This window comes from Lissotriton vulgaris, chromosome 8 (genome assembly GCF_964263255.1).
Source record: "Lissotriton vulgaris chromosome 8, aLisVul1.2, whole genome shotgun sequence".
NCBI lineage: Eukaryota > Metazoa > Chordata > Amphibia > Caudata > Salamandridae > Lissotriton > Lissotriton vulgaris.
The window spans coordinates 1,505,851,658-1,505,874,182 of record NC_141696.1 but is presented as its reverse complement, the minus strand read 5'-3'; the positions used below and the strand labels follow the sequence as shown (position 1 = coordinate 1,505,874,182).

Here is a 22,525-nt window from a genome sequence, read left to right as displayed (position 1 = left end):
GCAGCAGTAGGGCCAACATTTGTCATCATTGTCATGTCCAAGTCACTCTGCCATACCTGCCTGGTTTTGTGTAGCTGCGTTTTCCTGGGCTGCTGAGCCGCAAAGCTTCCCTACATTTGTGCAACTTTGATATACCAACTTGCAATACAAACTGAGCACCTCCGGACGGTCCCAACGACACCAGCTCAGCCCTAGGAATTCCTTGGCTTTACCAATGCCTACTTTCATGCAATGAGGGAGATGGAAGACATCGCTTTCGAATGCGGATAGACATTAGAATGATCCATTACTTTATAGCTAGGTTAGTGCTATGAAAATATGCATTTATGCACATGGACACATGTGCACAACACAATTCATACATAGTGTTTTGCATCAATGCCCGTAGGTTTTCACAAGCTAGAGGGATAGGTGTGAGTCAAGCAGTACACAGGCATGAAGTTTGGCTCCACTCTCATGCAAGGATTTTGGGGCCACCGGCAAAAGGAGATGAGGAGATATATGTGTTGAAAAGGCCAGAGCTGCCGACAACGGAGCTGGGAAACTGAGTTAGAGTCTCGGCGTCCGCTGAACATCTTGTGATTCTGGGCAAATCGCTGAATCTTCCCAAAACTACCAAAAATGAACGTCTCCATGTGTAAAGTAACTGGTGCTCATGTAAGGCGCTCAGATACCTTTGGTTGTGTTCTCGCTATATAAAACTGCAACAAAAAAACGTTGCCCTCCCCCTCTTGCTAGAGACTATGACCGCCCCTCGGCTAGTGTTTTACCAGCAAGACTAGCACTTTTATGTCAAGCCTGGAAAATCTAGAAAACACTAGAAGAAATCACTCTCAAAGTATTCAAAAGCTGCCTACGGCCGATAATTCAATTAAAAAGAGGCGGCATTGCCACGTAAAAATGAATACAGAGCATTTTACATACATTCTCGTTTATGTTCCAGATACTGGCTGCCAGAATCTGAAAACAGGAACAACTGGCAGTATTTGTCTGTTAGAAAGGTCCCAATCCTTCTAGCACCAAGGATCTCTTGGAGGTGTTCGGTTGTGATAGGGCGTCCTCTGGGTGGCGCCCTGGGCGGCTGCCCAGTACACCTCTACTATAGGCTGCTTCCTAGAGTAGTGATTTTTTTTCTGGTAGGTTTTCCTCATTCATTTCACGGTGCATTTGAAACTCTGCTGCTCAGTTCCTGTTTCTAGTATGCTCTGTATTTCGGCTATTTTTTTTGTAAAAAGAAATAAGTAAAACGTGTAGTATTACCTTCACAGACCGGCATCCCGTCCTCCTGGACAGCAGGAATGCGAGCATCTTCTGGGGGTCAGATTCCCTTCATTTCAGGAGGAACCTGTAAAGTAACATTATATTAACCGATCAGACCACAATTAAAGGTCACTTAGGTGAGCTGTGAGCAAAAACGAATAAAAGCAATCACCCACCCGCTCAGGCAGACATGAATAAAAGCAATCACCCCACCCGCTCAGGCAGACATGAATAAAAGCAATCACCCACGCGCTATGTGCAGAAGAAAAACTCCCGTGACCTTCCCCAGCCTCGAGACCCAGCCGGGCATGCGCAGAGCGAGGCCAGGTCTCGGGACGCTGTGTTCCTTTCCAGCCGAGATAATGTTAATGTTTACCTGGGGAAAGTACGCCAAACAGACCCGACCGGCAGCAGGCAGGTGAACGAGGCGTCAAGAGCAACCCAGCAGCATTCCATGGCCGCAGGAGGCAGGGGCGATCAAGTTTAAAACCCACTAATTAACATAGCGATGACAGCACTGGAAGTGACATCACACGACACATCCGAGGAAATCACACTACACGCCCCGGGAACAGGCTCAGAGGAAAGCCACCGCGGCTTCTGGCCCAGGTGCCTACTAGTGAAAGCAGCGATTAAAACTATCTCTGCCATTCACAAAGTCTATTCAAAATGAGTGTTGCCAAAGCCAATAGTTCAAGCTTTAATGAACAGGTTTATGGACCCCGCTCCCATCTACAATAGTAAAAAACTCAACCACATAATTGCCCCTGTCTGGACAAAAATCATCAACTCCTCTCTCACATCAGGCTGTGTCCAAGTCTCCCTTCTACGAGGAGAAATCACACCCATACTCAAGAAACCAGGGGCTGACCCTAACGATCTCAACAACCTCAGACCAATCTCCAACCTCCCGTTCCTAGCTAAAACACTAGAGAAGTGCGTTCAACAACTGAAACACATTGATGAGTTCAACCTCCTCAACACCTTTCAATCTGGTTTCAGGAAAGGGTGCAGCACTGAAACAGCCATGCTCAACATTGTATTAATTACTATTTAGTTTAGAACATGTCTTGAGTTCTTCCTTCCATGTGCTCTGCTGGCGTTCTATGGATGGGCGGTTTGAGTGTTTACTTATGATGAAGAACCCGGAGTAGAGTGGTTGTCTAAGCTGTTTCTTACCTACTTAATAAAATACTTCAGCATCATCTCAAAATCATTGTGATGATTAGATCGCACAACATTTCCGATAATATCCACAGAGCCTTAGATGAAGGTGAAGCTTACATCCTCATCGACCTATCGGCGGCATACAACACTATAAAACATCTAGCTTTACTTGAGACCTTGAAGAGCCGCTCTGGCATTAATGGCATAACACTAGAATAGTTCACTTACTTTCTTCAGCACCGATCGCAACAAATTAAAATCAACTCCGGTCTCTCTAGACCTACACAAGTCACACTTGGGGTCTCAAAAGGCTCGATCCTCTCACCATCCCTCATCAATCTCTTCATGGAACACCATACTATAATTCTGAAACAAGCAGGATTTAACTACCACCTATATGCAGATGACACACAAATCTATTACAAAATCAAATCACACAGCGACATTCTACTTCAATGTCACACTAACCAAGATCCAAACTTGGTTCAGCACACCCCCTAAAGCTGAAACCGGACAAAATGGAATTAATAATGGTCTCCCGAAAAGTAACCACCGACTAATTCAAGACTGGCTCAAGAATCTTGACGCCCTAAACTGCCCCCTTCGTCCTATCTGACTCAGTTAAGTCTCTATGCATGAAAGCAGCGTCAGCATTGGCCCGAGTGCCGGCAACTTGTGCTCCCGGGCAGGCTGGGAGCCTGTGCCTGCTCTGTCCGGCCCCAGCAATGTAGCTGAGCTTGGGAGACCGTCACTGTGCATGAAGGTTTTGCCGGCCCGAGACAGCTGCCCAAATCCTCATGCGCAGCGAAGGGAGTACACATCACTTCGACACCAGCAGTGTCATTCCCTGGACCCGCCCCCAAGACTTGTCAGAGTCCTGGGGAAGGCGGGGCCCAGGGGATTAAAATAAAATAATTATAAAATGGCTTTAAAACTAGTTTTATTTGCTGGTGGAGGCAGGGGGTGCCGCACTCACACTCAAATTGACAGGCCGCTTCTGCTTTTAACTGCAGGAAATCACCAGGTTAGGTACATGTAGCTGGTTCAACAAACCGGGTGCCTGCCAGCAACCCTGTTTTTTCAGCCAGTGCAACGCAGTCTTCGGGTCAGTCGGGATTTGTATTGTATTGTATTGTATTTATTATTTGTAATGCGCAACTGTCACCCTACGGGTATCCTGGCGCCCAAACAGGAAGTAGTCAGATGGTAATCAGATGGTATACAATACACTAGCTGTCATGACATATAGACCAGCCGCCAAAGCTATTAGATAGAGTCAGGGGGGTTATACTTTGGCGAACAGCCAGGTTTTCAGGCTCTTTCTGAAACCCAGTAGGGTGTCAATTTGTCTGATGTTCTGGGGAAGCTCATTCCACAGCCTAGAGGCAGAGGTACAAAACGCTCTGCCTCCCATCCTCGATCTCCTGATCCTGGTAATTGCTGCCAAACTCTGGCTAGCAGAGCGCAGGGACCTGGACGGACTATACCAGGATAGCCTTTCCTGTAGAGGGATAGGTCCTGTGTTGTGCAGGGCTCTGTACACGATACATAGGGACTTGAAGGCAACTCTACTCCCGATTGGCAACCAGTGTAGATCTCTTAGCGCCGACGTAGTGGAAGAACTGCGAGGTCTTTTAAGTGCCAGCTTGGCCGCTATAGACTGTAGATTTGTAATGCGAACAGTAAAAATACACATATATCCGGTTTACTGCTGCCACCTGAAAACAGCACTATCTGAAGACCACCCACATGGGTCAACAATTGCAACAATGGAGGGCTTGGACTGAAAAAACATACAAGTGGGGTTGTCTCAAAATCCTGTGATTCTGGCAAATCCCTCAATCTTCTGGCATAAAAACATGAATGTGAACTGGTGCTCATGAAAAGCGCCAATACTTTTCAGCCAGGTCAATTTCGCGCTATATTATATAATTAAAAAAAAAAAGATGAATTAAAAAAAAGGTACCTCAATTTAGCAGGAGCAGCAGACGGACACAAAGTTAAATCAGTTGTACTTCAACCACGTTCCACACAATCAAAAGGAAGTCACGCAGTAAGTGATGCCTTGCAAGTCCTGATGAATTAGAAGGCAGCAAAGAAGAGTGTTAAGAATGCCAATGAATGATAAGTAATAGGCACGCTTAAAGCCCCTTTTTAGATTGTTTTTTGTGTTTTTTTTTTTAGATGCAATAGGTACTTGCCCGCTGCCTTCAGGTTCTACTTAAATAGCACCTTGAAAACAAAGGCGAGATGAGCTTTTACATAGGTCCTCCCGAAACCCAGAGTACATATATGTACTAAATAAGTATGAAGAGCGTGAAAATTAGTAGAGCAGAGAATGAGGATCTTATTTAAGAACGAATTAAATTCTGCTAATTTCGGTTCCTTGGATATTGGACCTTCACCCGCCGAACTAACAGGCTTCATGGTCTGGTATGCGCCTTACCCAGCTCGATACTTGCACTGCTCAGGTCCGCTTCTATGTAGAACCTCCTAATAGGAGATATTTTCCATGAAAATGTAATGCTCACCTCCCTTCTTAAATTATTGTGATCAAAGAGCGAAGTGGCGGACCCATAATTGGTTAAAATTGCCTTACGGTAGACAAACAAGTATTTTATTCTCCTGTAGTAATATTAAACATATAAACAGCTAATGAGGGTTGTTGGCATCCCTCTTATACTAGGGTTCATTTGTTTCAGCCACCACACCAGAGCCCCAACCAAGGTCTGTGGCCTTCATCAGGACCAGGATCTTAATCAACCCACCCACTTCGCAATCCATTGTATGCATCATTTGGCAGACGGTATGCCGCTCGCTGTAGGTAAACCCTTGGGGCAGCCTCTTCTTAAAGTTCATGCACTGTGGGCTGCCCATGCCCCCCCCTTTTCCATGGAGCCCGGTTTATTGTTAGAATAGGATAATATCCCGACTTTGGATGCAAGCATCTGATTTAGTAGACCATTTTCATCCGTTGCATGGACCCCGAAACCTATGCATAGATTGATCCTAAGGTGTTAGATACCTTTCACAGATTGAACCCCAACATCAGTCCATTGGCCACAATATTTGCAGACATAGGGTTAGCATTCCATTTTTAAGGTAAAGATCTCCCATTAGTAGTCTTAAGCAAGGCCCTTGTCCTGTAATCTCCTATTCTTATAGCATGTCATATTTATTAAGTAGATATACAAAAGAAAACTAACTTATGAGCTCCACAGTACCCGGCTGAATATATTCTCGCTCTTTCATGAGAGTGGGTAACTTATCCTATTGGGTGTTCTGTTTTAGCCAAAAGGCTACATCTAGCACAATATAAAGCTCATCAGAAACAAATCATAAGATATAAAGGTCAGGACATAAATGAATGACGTTGGTGCAGCATGGCCAGCTTTAACCTCCCTAACATCTCTTCATCAGCATCATACCTATGCAATGCACTATGGCAGCCACTCCGCAGCCGCGAAGCTGCGAGGCGCACCTTTTAGAGACTTGTTGGTAAATCTCTTCCTGCTGAGGGACCAGAGTTTTAACCCTCAACAGGTTTTTCTACAGCTTCCCAAAAAGACTGGGGCATCTGTAGACTGTATATTTGCTAAAAAAGCACACATTTGCCTCTTAAATAAGCATTGACGTGCCCCATTGAATCAGTAGTGGCGTCAAATAAAACCAGTGGCGGGCTAGAAGAGAGAGCGCTGGGGTACTTGAGTGACAGGTTATTGTAAATGAGAACATTTGACTTGGGGTGCAGCCCAACAAGGATATTTGCATAACAACTATAAAACCTTTTGCTGAACTATAAACATATTGAATAGAATGACTTCCAATAAGAAAACGTCCACATCACTATATAAAAACCTATCTAATTTTCTTAGAATAGTTGTGAACTCACAACTCATCTATAATAAGATATCACTACTTTACTGTAACAATGTATTATAAGGCAGTTGTAAGGCATCAAGGCCTCCTGTCAGTAGACCGTGTTATGAGAGCTTTCTTAGTAGAACATGACTTAATTAAAAGTAGGAATAGCTTTTAAGCTCGATTTCTTCTTTCCACGGATGTTCAATCAGTGCCTGAGCACGAGGCATGTTTGCGTGTGTATTTCCTGCACAGCTTCTGGTCTTTGAATATTGTAACAAGTAAAACAGGTTTTCTTAGTGCTACATCAAAATGCTTAAAATAGGTATGCTCGACATTACTTAGCGCTATGCTATTTTTAGTGGACCTATTCTATATCTATCCTAGAAAGCTGCAACCAGAAGAACGCTCACTCAATGAAGGAACCGAAAGATTTCATAGGGATCTGGATGAAGTATAATGGAAAGATCATGTATTATAAGCAATAAAATACCCCCTAACATACATTAAAAGAACATTGCAAATTTTCTTGCATTTCTGTGACCTTACAAAGGAACTCAAGCCAGTCTCTTGCTTGGTCACTTAACTCCGTCGCGACTTGCAGTATCCCAACATTATTTAGTAATAGGCACTTGAGTGCATGTAAAACAAATTCGTGATGACATCCCAACTAATGATTATCATTCAATATTATCACTAAGTGCACTTGAAATGTATTGCACTCAGAAGAAACTACTGATTAATACTACCAAGTCTGAAACCCTGCATCAAGAAGGGGAGCTCTTAGTTTAACAAGTTCCCCTCAAGTTTGTCCCTTAATGTGATTGTGTGGAAGTGAGGTTCTTAACCTCTTCCATGCTCATTACGAGCTCAGCTCGTCATGAGGCACGGATGAGCTGCACTCATGACGAGCTGAGCTCGTCACGGCCGTTGGAACGTTCGCACGCTGGGATAATTAACCCGCTGTGCTGAACGTTCGAAAACGGGCGTGGTTGTGCTCCTCATGAGTGCAGCTGCACTGTGCCTCATGACGAGCCGAGCTCGTCACAAGCACAGCGCCGCCGCGCGGCCCACCTCCTGCCGCACAGGTGGGGAAAACACCCCGCAGCGAAGGGGTTAAAGACTGACATGGAGTGAGCAGGTCTCCAAGAGTGCTTAGCTTTCAATGGAGCTTTGGATGGGTGGCAAAACCTTTTATCCTGGAAGTGTAACGGGGAAGGCTGGTCTTGTTGTAGGACCAAAAGATTTGTCAACAGGGAAAGGTTGGTTCTGCTGTAGTCATCGTTTAGAAGCAGAGGTGACTGCATTGTTCATCAGGACTCGTCACACTACAGTCCCTCCCCATGGGTGCTGGAAGAAGGGGTGCTGCAGCACCCCCAAAATAATCATGCTAAGGTTCAGAAGGTGAACCAGCATCTAAGATGCATTCTTATCTGGTCTCATTTCCTGAGGGTTCAGAGATGGAGGTCAAATGCCAGGCCACGTAGCGAGACAAATTGCTGCTTATTTATTTACACCTAGATTGGCGTTTACTTTTCTTTCTCTGGCTGCAAATTGGGGAGACGTTTGTAAACTGAACTATACTACAATCTTGCTGAGGTACAGGGAGTTTGAAAGTATTGACCCTAGGATGTCATTTTTTACAACAAAATCTAAATATCAGTAAATTACTTGTACACATTTTAAACTATCATCAGTTAGGAAAGTACAAATGAAGCACATTATTTTGTAATTCTGAAGTATGATGAAAACAAAGATTTTGATCGGATCAAAACAAATCAAGAGACTTCACTTGGCGATGCACAAATGACAAATATTCGCTGAATCCCAATTTCCACGCATTCTTTGAACGCAGTGTCGTTTTATCAGTACAACTGTACGTTTGTGCAACTTTAGTAGCTATGTCAATGGAAAATGCTCTGCCTTTAAACGAGTGCGCGACCACACCATATTTCAGTAATATATTAGCAACAGCGTGCTCCAAAATGCCCCCCTTTCCCTCCGGCTACTTACTTGCCACGCTCCTACTGAATGGGCGTGGCTCATCTGCTACCCTTGTTCTTTGTGTGATGCTTGGATTTTTCACAATTCCCAGGACTTCAGTGATGTTACCCTGATGGCAGCAGCCCTGCTCTGAACATTGTTCCAGCACCACTGTCCCTCCCACTCTGTGTACAGCCACTCAAAGGCATCCCTAGTCAGGTGGCCCCGTCAATAAAAAAGAGTTGGCCGCACGTGCCCTCCCTCCAGTTCTACCTTACCTGATCGTCTGTGCCAACCCTTACTCTGCAATGAGCACTTCATTTACGTCATCATGGAAAGGTGTCTCTTGCAAAGATTATTGCTAAACTAGAAATCAGATCTGGGTGATATGCTGGGGCTAAAGGCAGGCGGTGGGTGGGGCCTTTCCAGGTTTATTGTTTTATGGTTTTCTTGTGTAATCCAGACTTCATGAATGAGTTTATTCAGTTTAAAATGTTTTCATCAATATTGTGTTTGGACTTGACCTACAGTAAACTTTGACTGTGTAATATGGACAACCAACTTAACCAGCCACGGGATGCCACTTAAAAGGGTCACAGAAGGAGCGGGGATACTCACAAACCGGGACAACTGACCACTGAGTAATGAACCCCAAGCTTTTTTATGTATTCTTGGTAGTAGCTCTGAAGAAGTTCCTTTGTACAGCATAGGGAGACCTATGTAAAACATTTATTTACTTATTGAAGGTACTTATGTAGTGAACACCTACTCACAAGAGAACGAAGCGCTTTACGCGTAACCGATGACAATGAATATTTACCTGAATTCTTTATAATGGCCAACAACGGTAATGATAATACTTGAATTAGCGGGGTCTACATTGCAGAGTAAGTTGAAAAGTTGCGTTTCTAGACCCCTTGCTTGGCGACGCAGACTGGATATTCTGCAAGGGCTAGCTTCAAATCCTGGAACTGATATAAGAATATCTTTCATTTTCTTTCTCTTTTTGCCTTTGGGATGTCCCCTAGAATGCTTGATTTGCTTTCAATGTTCCTCTGACCTCCGGAGGGGCATAGTTTGCTTTTTAGATGTATTGGGAGGCCTTGGATGTAGCACTGTGTGTAGGATACAGATGATGTTAAGGGTAAGCTAAGGTAGATGCCTACAAATGTTGGTTATTAGATCTACTGCACAGTGATGAACATCAGGTCGCAAGCTACTGCAGAGAGGTTTGAACCAGACCATGATGAGCACACTACACAGACTTGCCAGACAAGCATGGTTTTCAGGAGGTGCGTCTGGTCAAGGAAGGTGGCCAAGAGGCCGCCAAATAATTCCAATTCAGGCTTTCAGCTGGTGCGACAGTGGCGCACTCTGCTTGTTTTTGCTCACACTATTTTTGTCAAAACCTGGTACAATTCATGGAGACGCGCACTGCAGATTCATGGAGGAGAAAACACGTTATCACCACGTTATCCCCCATTTTGAAGTACATAGATTGGAATGTGGAAATATTACACCCAACAAAATTTCTAAACTTAACTGTATAGGTATTTACAAAGTGCGCCATTGCATTCCAGGATTGAGACCCTTGGCGTGCCGACACTAGGAAAAGCGCTGGGCTTAAGCATTAGACATGCCAAACCTCTAACCGTTTGTACCAAGATCTGAGGGAATCGGTCTGAAAAGCCAGACTTGCAGATTTGTCTTAAGTTTTTATCACTCAAAAACCTGAAGGACCAAGAAACCTCCACCCTCATTAGACAGAACTTGAGTGCAACCCCACTTTTGTTTTGGTAATTTAGGACAAATAATTATTGTATCATCACTCAAAGAGTTTTCAGTAGAGCCCAATGAAAGAAAAAAAAGCAGAGCTGTCTTATCCTAGCCACCATCCACATTGCGTCCCAACAAACACGGAGCACCAACATCCTCCGATTCCGAGGTAAGTCCCGCCAGCCGCCCCAACCACCTCCATTCCTGCCTCTAAGCCAGCGTGAAGGATCACGGCTTGCTGATCTTCACAGCTTTCTGACTATTCATGTCATGAGGTTGCCAATTTGTCGACTTTAAACTAGTTAATTATGCAGCAAGATATATTTTTTTTATCCCAATGGGAATGACTTTGCTACTTTTTAGACCTTCACTAAGATAATTATTATTATTTGGAGCTTAGAAAGCCCACTTATACCCAAGGGTGTTCTAATCATTAATTCTTTGGATAAAACAAATTAATGAGTTGTTCTGACCTCCCATTTTCATCCTCCAGTCTTTGGTGGCAACTAGTTAATATGTTACCTTTTATGCAGGCGGGCAACACCTCCCTTGGAGGCCTCCTTTCAATCAAGAGGAGTCGTTTACTCCAGCCCTCTCCTATACATATCATCCTATAATGTGGGGAAGACACTACTACAGCTCTGTCCTCTGAGACGTCATGTATTTTGGTCGAGATAATCTTTCCAGCCCTTTCTCGTAAGAGACGATCAACCAGACTGGAGGAGATACAAACTACAGTCATTTCCTACAAAGAGAATAGTTTGTATCGAAAAGTAGGATTTCTCCATGGCTCAATCTTAACCCCTTGGCCCCGGCGGTAATTCCGCCATGGCACGCTGCACCCCCATGCTCGTGACGGAACCACTCTGTCATGGGCGCGCTGTGCTAATGATGGAGTGGTTCCGTCACGGCCCGCCCGGTCATTAAAACCGCAGCGCAATTGATGCCGCGTAGACAGGGTGGCCGCGCTGTGACAGAACCACTCCGTCATTAGCACAGTGCGCCCGTGGCTCGTGACGGAGTAGTTCCGTCACAAGCATGGAAGGGGTTAAGGCAGTTTTAACAAGAGTGTGCTGAAAAGATAGCTCATCAAACCATCGGTTTTTTATAAATAAAAATACAAAAATCAACATTTAGTTTGTTGCGGTTAAAAAAAATTAAAAGATTACTACAGCACTAAATGAAGATGTATTCCTATACGATTGATGACATCTCTAATACAGCTTCTTCTCAGACCAGTTTACGATGCAGACATCTCCATGGAAGTTTAGTCATCAGAATTTTTAGGGGGTTACTCCGCAGCTAAATTACTTTCCCTCTCGACAAATCTACATTGCTTCCGTTAACCTCCACACAATTACAGATTATATATATATATATATATATATATATATATATATATATATATATATATATTATATATATATATATATATATATATATATATATACACACACACGTATATACATATATACATTAATACATGCAACAAACAAGCCAAAAAGAGGCGGCGCCAACGGCAACAAAGCTCCCATGGGAATGACAACAAGGAGCACAAAAAAATCAGAAATGAATATGACGGTTGTCAACCTTTCTCAAAGACCAATCACCAAAGAAGAAGAGAAAACTCTTGCCTTAGGATTATCATTTTGCCCTTCTAATAACATGAACTTCGCTGACACTCGGATTGATTTATTTCTATTTTCCAGGAAACTGAAAATAAAAAAGTGGTATGCGACGAAACCTAAGACAAAGGAAATTGACGCTGCATTGATAAATATATTAGACTCTGACCCTGCCAATATTTCTAACATATTTCTGGAACTATTGGGGACAGACATAGGATTGAATCCAGGATCTACTTTTAAGCCCAAATCAGTCTTCTTACCCAATGTTCAATGTGATGCGATCGATGTCTTCGAAAGGGGAGTTGTTAAAGATCTGACCAAAATGAGATACCAAAAAACTGCTCAAATTAAGAAAAACCTGTCCTCTGATCAAATTGTAGCCATTGATCAATTGAAACAAGACAAAACAATCGTTATCAGAGAAAGTGACAAGGGAGGCAATGTGGTGATATTGGATAAGATCAAATACTTAGAAGAAGGTTATCGACAATTGAGTGATGAGAACTGTTACTGCAAAAGCAATAGAGATGAATTACAAGGCGCTAACATTAGATATGGGGAAATGCTGTGCGATTGGAAAGACAAAGGGTTAGTGGAGCAAGAAGAATATCAGTATTTGTACTGTGCACATCCCAGGACACCGGTACTATACCTGCTTCCGAAATTGCACAAAGATCCAAAAAAAACCCTGGCCGTCCAATAGTATCCTCAATGGGTTCACTACTGGAACATACGTACAAATATATTGATTATTTTTTAAGGCCATATGTGATGTCTCTTCCTTCATACACCAAAGATACCACCCATTTCCTCACAGTCATAAATGGCATCCATTGGGAGGAAGACTATGTATTAGCTACACTTGATGTCAGTAGCTTATACACTAGTATAGTACACCATCAGGGCTTACAAGCTGTGAAACACTTTTTGAGAACCAGATCTGTATCTTTTTCACAACACTCATCAATGTTGTTGAAGATGATTGAATTTTGTCTCACCAACAATTTTTTTTATTTTGATGAAGTCTTGTATCGACAGTCACAGGGCACGGCCATGGGGACCTGCTTCGCCCCCAGCTATGCGAATCTTTTCATGGGCTGGTGGGAGGAGCAGGTCGTCAGAGAAATGGCAGAATTCGATCAGGTGGCCCTGTGGCTGAGATACATAGACGACATCTTTTTTATTTGGTGTGGTGATATTATTTCAATTCAGTCCTTTATTGACAAATTGAATCTCAACCACCTTAATCTAACATTGACTGGAAACTTCAGTAAAACAGAAGTGGAATTTCTGGATGTAATTATGAAGGTTGAGAACAATTTACTCAACACCAAATTATATCGGAAAAAAACAGCTGGCAACAGCATCCTTAATGCTAATAGTGGTCATCCCCGTAGCCTAATAAATAGCATACCCTACGGGGAACTACTGCGAGCAAAACGCAATTGCAGTAACAAGGAGGCCTACCAGGAGGAAGAAAATATCATGTGTGAAAGATTCCGGAGTAGGGGTTATAGTCAGAAAGTAATCGATACTGCTAGAGATCGAGTAGCTCTGAAAAATAGAGAGGAATTACTAAATCCCCGCACCACCAGTGAAGAAACTGACAAAGTGAGATTCATCAAGCACACAATGTTCGTAAGACTCTTCAAAAACACTGGCATGTCCTCCAGACGGACATGCATTTGACAAAATATCTCTCTGATAATCCACAAATAACTTTCAGAAAAGGTAAATCATTGAGAGATGAACTCAGCCACAATTATGTGACCTCTAAAATTGATTCTAACAGGAGTGATGTGGGTTTCAGATGCTGTCGGAAATGTAAAGCGTGCAAATTCAGCAAATTTTGCAAAACACTATCTGTCCCTAATAGCAAAAGAGTGTTTACAATCCGGAAACGATTAACATGTAACACACCTTATAGCATATACATTTTGATCTGTCCGTGCAATAAATGGTATGTTGGCCGTACCAAACATACTGCAAAGAAAAGGGTACTAGAACACCTCAGAACCATACATAACAACAAACTATACCCTGTTGCCAGGCATTTTTCGGATATGCACATGCAAAATGAACAATTGGTGCAATTGGTTGTGATACAGTGTGTGGACTTGGGAGCAAGGGGTGGTAATCAAGAACTGTCCCTTAGGAAACTTGAGTCCAAATACATTGTGGATTTCGAATGTCTAACACCGAAAAGTTTAAATGTGACGGAAGAATTGGCAATCCACCTATAGGACTAGACACGGTTATGAACTGATATCCGCAGTTTCCTTGATTTTAATGTAACTTATTTTATTTTCAGGAATTCACACATCACGTGGTGGCGGTACAACATGGAATTGATTCTAATGATCTGCACTGATACTCAACTAAAAGGGACAATTTATTCAAAAGAATATGGATATATATGTATGCTGACTTTTTGATGAAAGTTTACTCAGTACCTCAAGAACAATTGATGAACATTGATTCTTGCAATAATTTAATTGTTTTGCCCACTGGGGCTACAAGGTTTCAATATCCATTGTGCTTTCTTGCCCACTGGGGCGTTATTACTTGGCAACTGAAGGATCCTTGCAATTGCCGGCACAACATGTTATGTTATGTTATGTTATTTATTCTTTTGTATAGCGCAACGGTTACTCAAAAAGAGTGTCCTGGCGCTTTAGGTAAGGAGAACTGATTCGCAATAACATAACACAATATAAAGAGAGTACAGAACAAACAGGTAACAAGCATTTACAATGCAATGGTTTTGCCTTTGTTAAAGTTAGAGCTATTGGCATTGCTCTTGACACTCTGAAGCTCCACTCTGCATTCTGAAGCTCCACTCTGCACTCTGAAGCTCCACTCTGCACTCTGAAGCTCCACTCTGAAGCTCCACTCTGAAGCTCCACTCTGAAGCTCCACTCTGAAGCTCCACTCTGAAGCTCCACTCTGAAGCTCCACTCTGAAGCTCCACTCTGAAGCTCCACTCTGAATCTGCACTCTGAAGCTCCACTCTGCACTCTGAAGCTCCACTCTGAATCTGCACTCTGCACTCTGAATCTGCACTCTGAATCTCCACTCTGCACTCTGAAGCTCCACTCTGCACTCTGAAGCTCCACTCTGAATCTCCACTCTGCACTCTGAATCTCCACTCTGCACTCTGAATCTCCACTCTGCACTCTGAATCTCCACTCTGCACTCTGAAAATCCACTCTGCATTCTGAAGCTCCACTCTGAAGCTCCACTCTGAAGCTCCACTCTGCACTCTGAAGCTCCACTCTGAAGCTCCACTTTGAAGCTCCACTCTGAAGCTCCACTCTGCACTCTGAAGCTCCACTCTGAAGCTCCACTCTGCACTCTGAAGCTCCACTCTGCACTCTGAAGCTCCACTCTCCACTCTGAATCTCAACTCTCCACTCTGAATCTCAACTCTGAAGCTCCACTCTCCACTCTGAATCTCCACTCTGAAGCTCCACTCTTCACTCTGAATCTCCACTCTGAAGCTCCACTCTCCACTCTGAATCTCCACTCTGAATCTCCACTCTCGACTCTGAAGCTCCACTCTGAATCTCCACTCTCCACTCTGAAGCTCCACTCTGAATCTCCACTCTCCACTCTGAAGCTCCACTCTGAATCTCCACTCTGAAGCTCCACTCTGAAGCTCCACTCTGAAGCTCCACTCTGAAGCTCCACTCTGAAGCTCCACTCTGCACTCTGAAGCTCCACTCTGAAGCTCCACTCTGCACTCTGAAGCTCCACTCTGCACTCTGAAGCTCCACTCTGAAGCTCCACTCTGCACTCTGAAGCTCCACTTTGAAGCTCCACTCTGAAGCTCCACTCTGAAGCTCCACTCTGAAGCTCCACTCTGAAGCTCCACTCTGAAGCTCCGCTCTGAAGCTCCGCTCTGAAGCTCCGCTCTGAAGCTCCACTCTGAAGCTCCACTCTGAAGCTCCACTCTGAAGCTCCACTCTGAAGCTCCACTCTGAAGCTCCACTCTGCACTCTGAAGCTCCACTCTGCACTCTGAAGCTCCACTCTGCACTCTGAAGCTCCACTCTGCACTCTGAAGCTCCACTCTGCACTCTGAAGCTCCACTCTCCACTCTGAATCTCAACTCTGAAGCTCCACTCTGCACTCTGAAGCTCCACTCTCCACTCTGAATCTCAACTCTGAAGCTCCACTCTGCACTCTGAAGCTCCACTCTCCACTCTGAATCTCAACTCTGAAGCTCCACTCTGCACTCTGAAGCTCCACTCTCCACTCTGAATCTCAACTCTGAAGCTCCACTCTGCACTCTGAAGCTCCACTCTCCACTCTGAATCTCAACTCTGAAGCTCCACTCGCCACTCTCGACTCTGAAGCTCCACTCTGAATCTCCACTCTCGACTCTGAAGCTCCACTCTGAATCTCCACTCTCCACTCTGAAGCTCCACTCTGAATCTCCACTCTCCACTCTGAAGCTCCACTCTGAATCTCCACTCTCCACTCTGAAGCTCCACTCTGAAGCTCCACTCTGAAGCTCCACTCTGAAGCTCCACTCTGAAGCTCCACTCTGAAGCTCCACTCTGAAGCTCCACTCTGAAGCTCCACTCTGAAGCTCCACTCTGAAGCTCCACTCTGAAGCTCCACTCTGAAGCTCCACTCTGAAGCTCCACTCTGAATCTGCACTCTGAAGCTCCACTCTGAAGCTCCACTCTGAAGCTCCACTCTGAAGCTCCACTCTGAAGCTCCACTCTGAAGCTCCACTCTGAAGCTCCACTCTGAAGCTCCACTCTGAAGCTCCACTCTGAAGCTCCACTCTGAAGCTCCACTCTGAAGCTCCACTCTGAAGCTCCACTCTGAAGCTCCACTCTGAAGCTCCACTCTGAAGCTCCACTCTGAAGCTCCACTCTGAAGCTCCACTCTGCACTCTGAAGCTCCACTCTGAAGCTCCACTCTGCACTCTGAAGCTCCACTCTGAAGCTCCACTCTGAAGCTCCACTCTGAAGCTCCACTCTGCACTCTGAAGCTCCACTCTGAAGCTCCACTCTGAAGCTCCACTCTGCACTCTGAAGCTCCACTCTGAAGCTCCACTCTGAAGCTCCACTCTGAAGCTCCACTCTGAAGCTCCACTCTGCACTCTGAAGCTCCACTCTGAAGCTCCACTCTGAAGCTCCACTCTGCACTCTGAAGCTCCACTCTGAAGCTCCACTCTGAAGCTCCACTCTGAAGCTCCACTCTGAAGCTCCACTCTGAAGCTCCACTCTGAAGCTCCACTCTGAAGCTCCACTCTGAAGCTCCACTCTGAAGCTCCACTCTGAAGCTCCACTCTGAAGCTCCACTCTGCACTCTGAAGCTCCACTCTGCACTCTGAAGCTCCACTCTGAAGCTCCGCTCTGAAGCTCCACTCTGAAGCTCCACTCTGAAGCTCCACTATGAAGCTCCACTATGAAGCTCCACTCTGAAGCTCCACTCTGAAGCTCCACTCTGAAGCTCCACTCTGCACTCTGAAGCTCCACTCTGCACTCTGAAGCTCCACTCTGAATCTGAACTCTGAAGCTCCACTCTGAATCTGCACTCTGAAGCTCCACTCTGCACTCTGAAGCTCCACTCTGAATCTGAACTCTGAAGCTCCACTCTGAATCTGAACTCTGAAGCTCCACTCTGAATCTGCACTCTGCACTCTGAAGCTCCACTCTGAATCTGAACTCTGAAGCTCCACTCTGAATCTGCACTCTGCACTCTGAATCTGCACTCTGAATCTCCACTCTGAATCTCCACTCTGCACTCTGAAGCTCCACTCTGCACTCTGAATCTGCACTCTGAATCTCCACTCTGCACTCTGAAGCTCCACTCTGCACTCTGAAGCTCCACTCTGAATCTCCACTCTGCACTCTGAATCTCCACTCTGCACTCTGAATCTCCACTCTGCACTCTGAAGCTCCACTCTGCACTCTGAAGCTCCACTCTGCACTCTGAAGCTCCACTCTGAAGCTCCACTCTGAAGCTCCACTCTGAAGCTCCACTCTGAAGCTCCACTCTGAAGCTCCACTCTGAAGCTCCACTCTGAAGCTCCACTCTGAAGCTCCACTCTGAAGCTCCACTCTGAAGCTCCACTCTGAAGCTCCACTCTGAAGCTCCACTCTGCACTTTGAAGCTCCGCTCTGAAGCTCCGCTCTGAAGCTCCACTCTGAAGCTCCACTCTGAAGCTCCACTCTGAAGCTCCACTCTGAAGCTCCACTCTGAAGCTCCACTCTGAAGCTCCACTCTGAAGCTCCACTCTGAAGCTCCACTCTGAAGCTCCACTCTGAAGCTCCACTCTGAAGCTCCACTCTGAAGCTCCACTCTGAAGCTCCACTCTGAAGCTCCACTCTGAAGCTCCACTCTGAAGCTCCACTCTGCACTCTGAAGCTCCACTCTGAAGCTCCACTCTGAAGCTCCACTCTGCACTCTGAAGCTCCGCTCTGAAGCTCCGCTCTGAAGCTCCGCTCTGAAGCTCCACTCTGCACTCTGAAGCTCCACTCTGCACTCTGAAGCTCCACTCTGAAGCTCCACTCTGCACTCTGAAGCTCCACTCTGAAGCTCCACTCTGCACTCTGAAGCTCCACTCTGCACTCTGAAGCTCCACTCTGAAGCTCCACTCTGCACTCTGAAGCTCCACTCTGAAGCTCCACTCTGAAGCTCCACTCTGAAGCTCCACTCTGAAGCTCCACTCTGCACTCTGAAGCTCCACTCTGAAGCTCCACTCTGAAGCTCCGCTCTGAAGCTCCGCTCTGAAGCTCCACTCTGAAGCTCCACTCTGAAGCTCCACTCTGAAGCTCCACTCTGAAGCTCCGCTCTGAAGCTCCGCTCTGAAGCTCCACTCTGCACTCTGAAGCTCCACTCTGCACTCTGAAGCTCCACTCTGAAGCTCCACTCTGCACTCTGAAGCTCCACTCTGAAGCTCCACTCTGCACTCTGAAGCTCCACTCTGAATCTGCACTCTGAAGCTCCACTCTGAATCTGCACTCTGAAGCTCCACTCTGAAGCTCCACTCTGCACTATGAAGCTCCACTCTGAAGCTCCACTCTGAAGCTCCACTCTGAAGCTCCACTCTGAAGCTCCACTCTGAAGCTCCACTCTGAATCTGCACTCTGAAGCTCCACTCTGAATCTGCACTCTGAAGCTCCACTCTGAAGCTCCACTCTGCACTATGAAGCTCCACTCTGAAGCTCCACTCTGAAGCTCCACTCTGAAGCTCCACTCTGAATCTGCACTCTGAAGCTCCACTCTGAATCTGCACTCTGAAGCTCCACTCTGCACTCTGAAGCTCCACTCTGAAGCTCCACTCTGAAGCTCCACTCTGAAGCTCCACTCTGAAGCTCCACTCTGAAGCTCCACTCTGAAGCTCCACTCTGAAGCTCCACTCTGAAGCTCCACTCTGAAGCTCCACTCTGAAGCTCCACTCTGAAGCTCCACTCTGAAGCTCCACTCTGCACTCTGAAGCTCCACTCTGAAGCTCCACTCTGCACTCTGAAGCTCCACTCTGAAGCTCCACTCTGAAGCTCCACTCTGAAGCTCCACTCTGAAGCTCCACTCTGAAGCTCCACTCTGAAGCTCCACTCTGAAGCTCCACTCTGAAGCTCCACTCTGAAGCTCCACTCTGAATCTGCACTCTGAAGCTCCACTCTGCACTCTGAAGCTCCACTCTGCACTCTGAAGCTCCACTCGGAAGCTCCACTCGGAAGCTCCACTCGGAAGCTCCACTCGGAAGCTCCACTCGGAAGCTCCACTCGGAAGCTCCACTCGGAAGCTCCACTCTGCACTCTGAAGCTCCACTCGGAAGCTCCACTCTGCACTCTGAAGCTCCACTCTGAAGCTCCACTCTGCACTCTGAAGCTCCACTCTGAAGCTCCACTCTGAAGCTCCACTCTGCACTATGAAGCTCCACTCTGAAGCTCCACTCTGAATCTGCACTCTGAAGCTCCACTCTGAATCTGCACTATGAAGCTCCACTCTGAAGCTCCACTCTGAAGCTCCACTCTGAATCTGCACTCTGAATCTGCACTCTGAAGCTCCACTCTGCACTCTGAAGCTCCACTCTGAAGCTCCACTCTGAAGCTCCACTCTGAAGCTCCACTCTGAAGCTCCACTCTGAAGCTCCACTCGGAAGCTCCACTCGGAAGCTCCACTCTGCACTCGGAAGCTCCACTCTGCACTCTGAAGCTCCACTCGGAAGCTCCACTCTGCACTCTGAAGCTCCACTCTGCACTCTGAAGCTCCACTCTGCACTCTGAAGCTCCACTCTGCACTCTGAAGCTCCACTCTGAAGCTCCACTCTGAAGCTCCACTCTGAAGCTCCACTCTGAATCTGCACTCTGAAGCTCCACTCTGCACTCGGAAGCTCCACTCGGAAGCTCCACTCGGAAGCTCCACTCTGCACTCGGAAGCTCCACTCTGAAGCTCCACTCTGAATCTGCACTCTGAAGCTCCACTCTGCACTCTGAAGCTCCACTCGGAAGCTCCGCTCTGAAGCTCCACTTTGAAGCTCCACTTTGAAGCTCCGCTCTGAAGCTCCACTTTGAAGCTCCACTTTGAAGCTCCGCTCTGAAGCTCCACTTTGAAGCTCCACTCTGAAGCTCCACTTTGAAGCTCCTCTCTGCACTCTGAAGCTCCACTCTGAAGCTCCACTCTGAAGCTCCACTCTGAAGCTCCACTCTGAAGCTCCACTCTGAAGCTCCACTCTGAAGCTCCACTCTGAAGCTCCACGCTCCACTCTGAAGCTCCACTCTGAAGCTCCACTCTGAAGCTCCACTCTGAAGCTCCACTCTGAAGCTCCACTCTGAAGCTCCACTCTGAAGCTCCACTCTGAAGCTCCACTCTGAAGCTCCACTCTGCACTCTGAAGCTCCACTCTGCACTCTGAAGCTCCACTCTGAAGTTCCACTCTGAAGCTCCACTCTGAAGCTCCACTCTGAAGCTCCACTCTGAAGCTCCACTCTGAAGTTCCACTCTGAAGCTCCACTCTGAAGCTCCACTCTGAAGCTCCACTCTGAAGCTCCACTCTGAAGCTCCACTCTGAAGCTCCACTCTGCACTCTGAAGCTCCACTCTGAAGCTCCACTCTGCACTCTGAAGCTCCACTCTGAAGCTCCACTCTGCACTCTGAAGCTCCACTCTGCACTCTGAAGCTCCACTCTGCACTCTGAAGCTCCACTCTGAAGCTCCACTCTGCACTCTGAAGCTCCACTCTGAAGCTCCACTCTGGCGCTCCACTCTGAAGCTCCACTCTGAAGCACCACTCTGAAGCACCACTCTGAAGCACCACTCTGAAGCACCACTCTGAAGCACCACTCTGCACTCGGTATAATCTTCATGCCTCCTACTTTCCCTGCAGCCAACCATCTCCTCGGATGACGGGCTGCCGGCGATAGCTCCCTGCAGCTTGGTTTGACCTTCATGCCCTTTCCCGGCGGGTGCCCTCAATCCCGGACCAGATTCGGGGGGCGTTCCCGAGAAGAGGCTTTCGGCTGACGTAGCCAAAAGCCAAAGAATCTCGGGAACGCCCCCGTGTCTGGTCCGGCATTGACGGACAGGCCCCTCGTCCAATGGCTAGGCTCCATTTATGGAGCCAGCCAATGAATGACGAGGGCCGACCCAAAGCCACACTACAGTTCTCATTAGGTTTTTGCTGCGCAAAAAAGATCCACTCTGAAGCTCCACTCTGAAGCTCCACTCTGCACTCTGAAGCTGCACTCTGAAGCTCCACTCTGAAGCTCCACTCTGAAGCTCCACTCTGAAGCTCCACTCTGAAGCTCCACTCTGCACTCTGAAGCTCCACTCTGAAGCTCCACTCTGCACTCTGAAGCTCCACTCTGAAGCTCCACTCTGAAGCTCCACTCTGAAGCTCCACTCTGAAGCTCCACTCTGAAGCTCCACTCTGAAGCTCCACTCTGAAGCTCCACTCTGCACTCTGAAGCTCCACTCTGAAGCTCCACTCTGCACTCTGAAGCTCCACTCTGAAGCTCCACTCTGCACTCTGAAGCTCCACTCTGAAGCTCCACTCTGCACTCTGAAGCTCCACTCTGAATCTGCACTCTGAAGCTCCACTCTGAATCTGCACTCTGAAGCTCCACTCTGAATCTGCACTCTGAAGCTCCACTCTGCACTCTGAAGCTCCACTTTGAAGCTCCACTCTGAAGCTCCACTCTGCACTCTGAAGCTCCACTTTGAAGCTCCACTCTGAAGCTCCACTCTGCACTCTGAAGCTCCACTTTGAAGCTCCACTCTGCACTCTGAAGCTCCACTCTGAATCTGCACTCTGAAGCTCCACTCTGAATCTGCACTCTGAAGCTCCACTCTGCACTCTGAAGCTCCACTCTGAATCTGCACTCTGAAGCTCCACTCTGCACTCTGAAGCTCCACTCTGAATCTGCACTCTGAAGCTCCACTCTGCACTCTGAAGCTCCACTCTGAATCTGCACTCTGAAGCTCCACTCTGCACTCTGAAGCTCCACTCAGAAGCTCCACTCTGAAGCTCCACTCTGCACTCTGAAGCTCCACTCAGAAGCTCCACTCTGAAGCTCCACTCTGCACTCTGAAGCTCCACTCGGAAGCTCCACTCGGAAGCTCCACTCTGCACTCTGAAGCTCCACTCTGAAGCTCCACTTTGAAGCTCCACTCTGAAGCTCCACTCTGAAGCTCCACTCTGAAGCTCCACTCTGAAGCTCCACTCTGAAGCTCCACTCTGAAGCTCCACTCTGAAGCTCCACTCTGAAGCTCCACTCTGAAGCTCCACTCTGAAGCTCCACTCTGCACTCTGAAGCTCCACTCTGAAGCTCCACTCTGCACTCTGAAGCTCCACTCTGAAGCTCCACTCTGAAGCTCCACTCTGAAGC

General features: G+C 46.7%; 1 protein-coding gene across 7 annotated transcripts in view; it reads right to left on the bottom strand.

Moving 5' to 3' along the window:
* NR1I2 (nuclear receptor subfamily 1 group I member 2) overlaps positions 1–22,525 on the bottom strand; it is a 400,665-nt gene that overhangs the window by 283,690 nt on the left and 94,450 nt on the right. For 4 of the 7 annotated variants that reach the window (XR_015299392.1, XM_086935603.1, XM_086935608.1 and 1 more), the window contains exon 2: positions 1,261–1,345. The exons of 1 other annotated variant lie outside the window; for it this stretch is intronic. The gene's annotated coding sequence lies outside the window, so the exon portion shown is untranslated. 2 more of the 7 variants (XM_086935606.1, XM_086935604.1) reach the window with 2 other exon arrangements.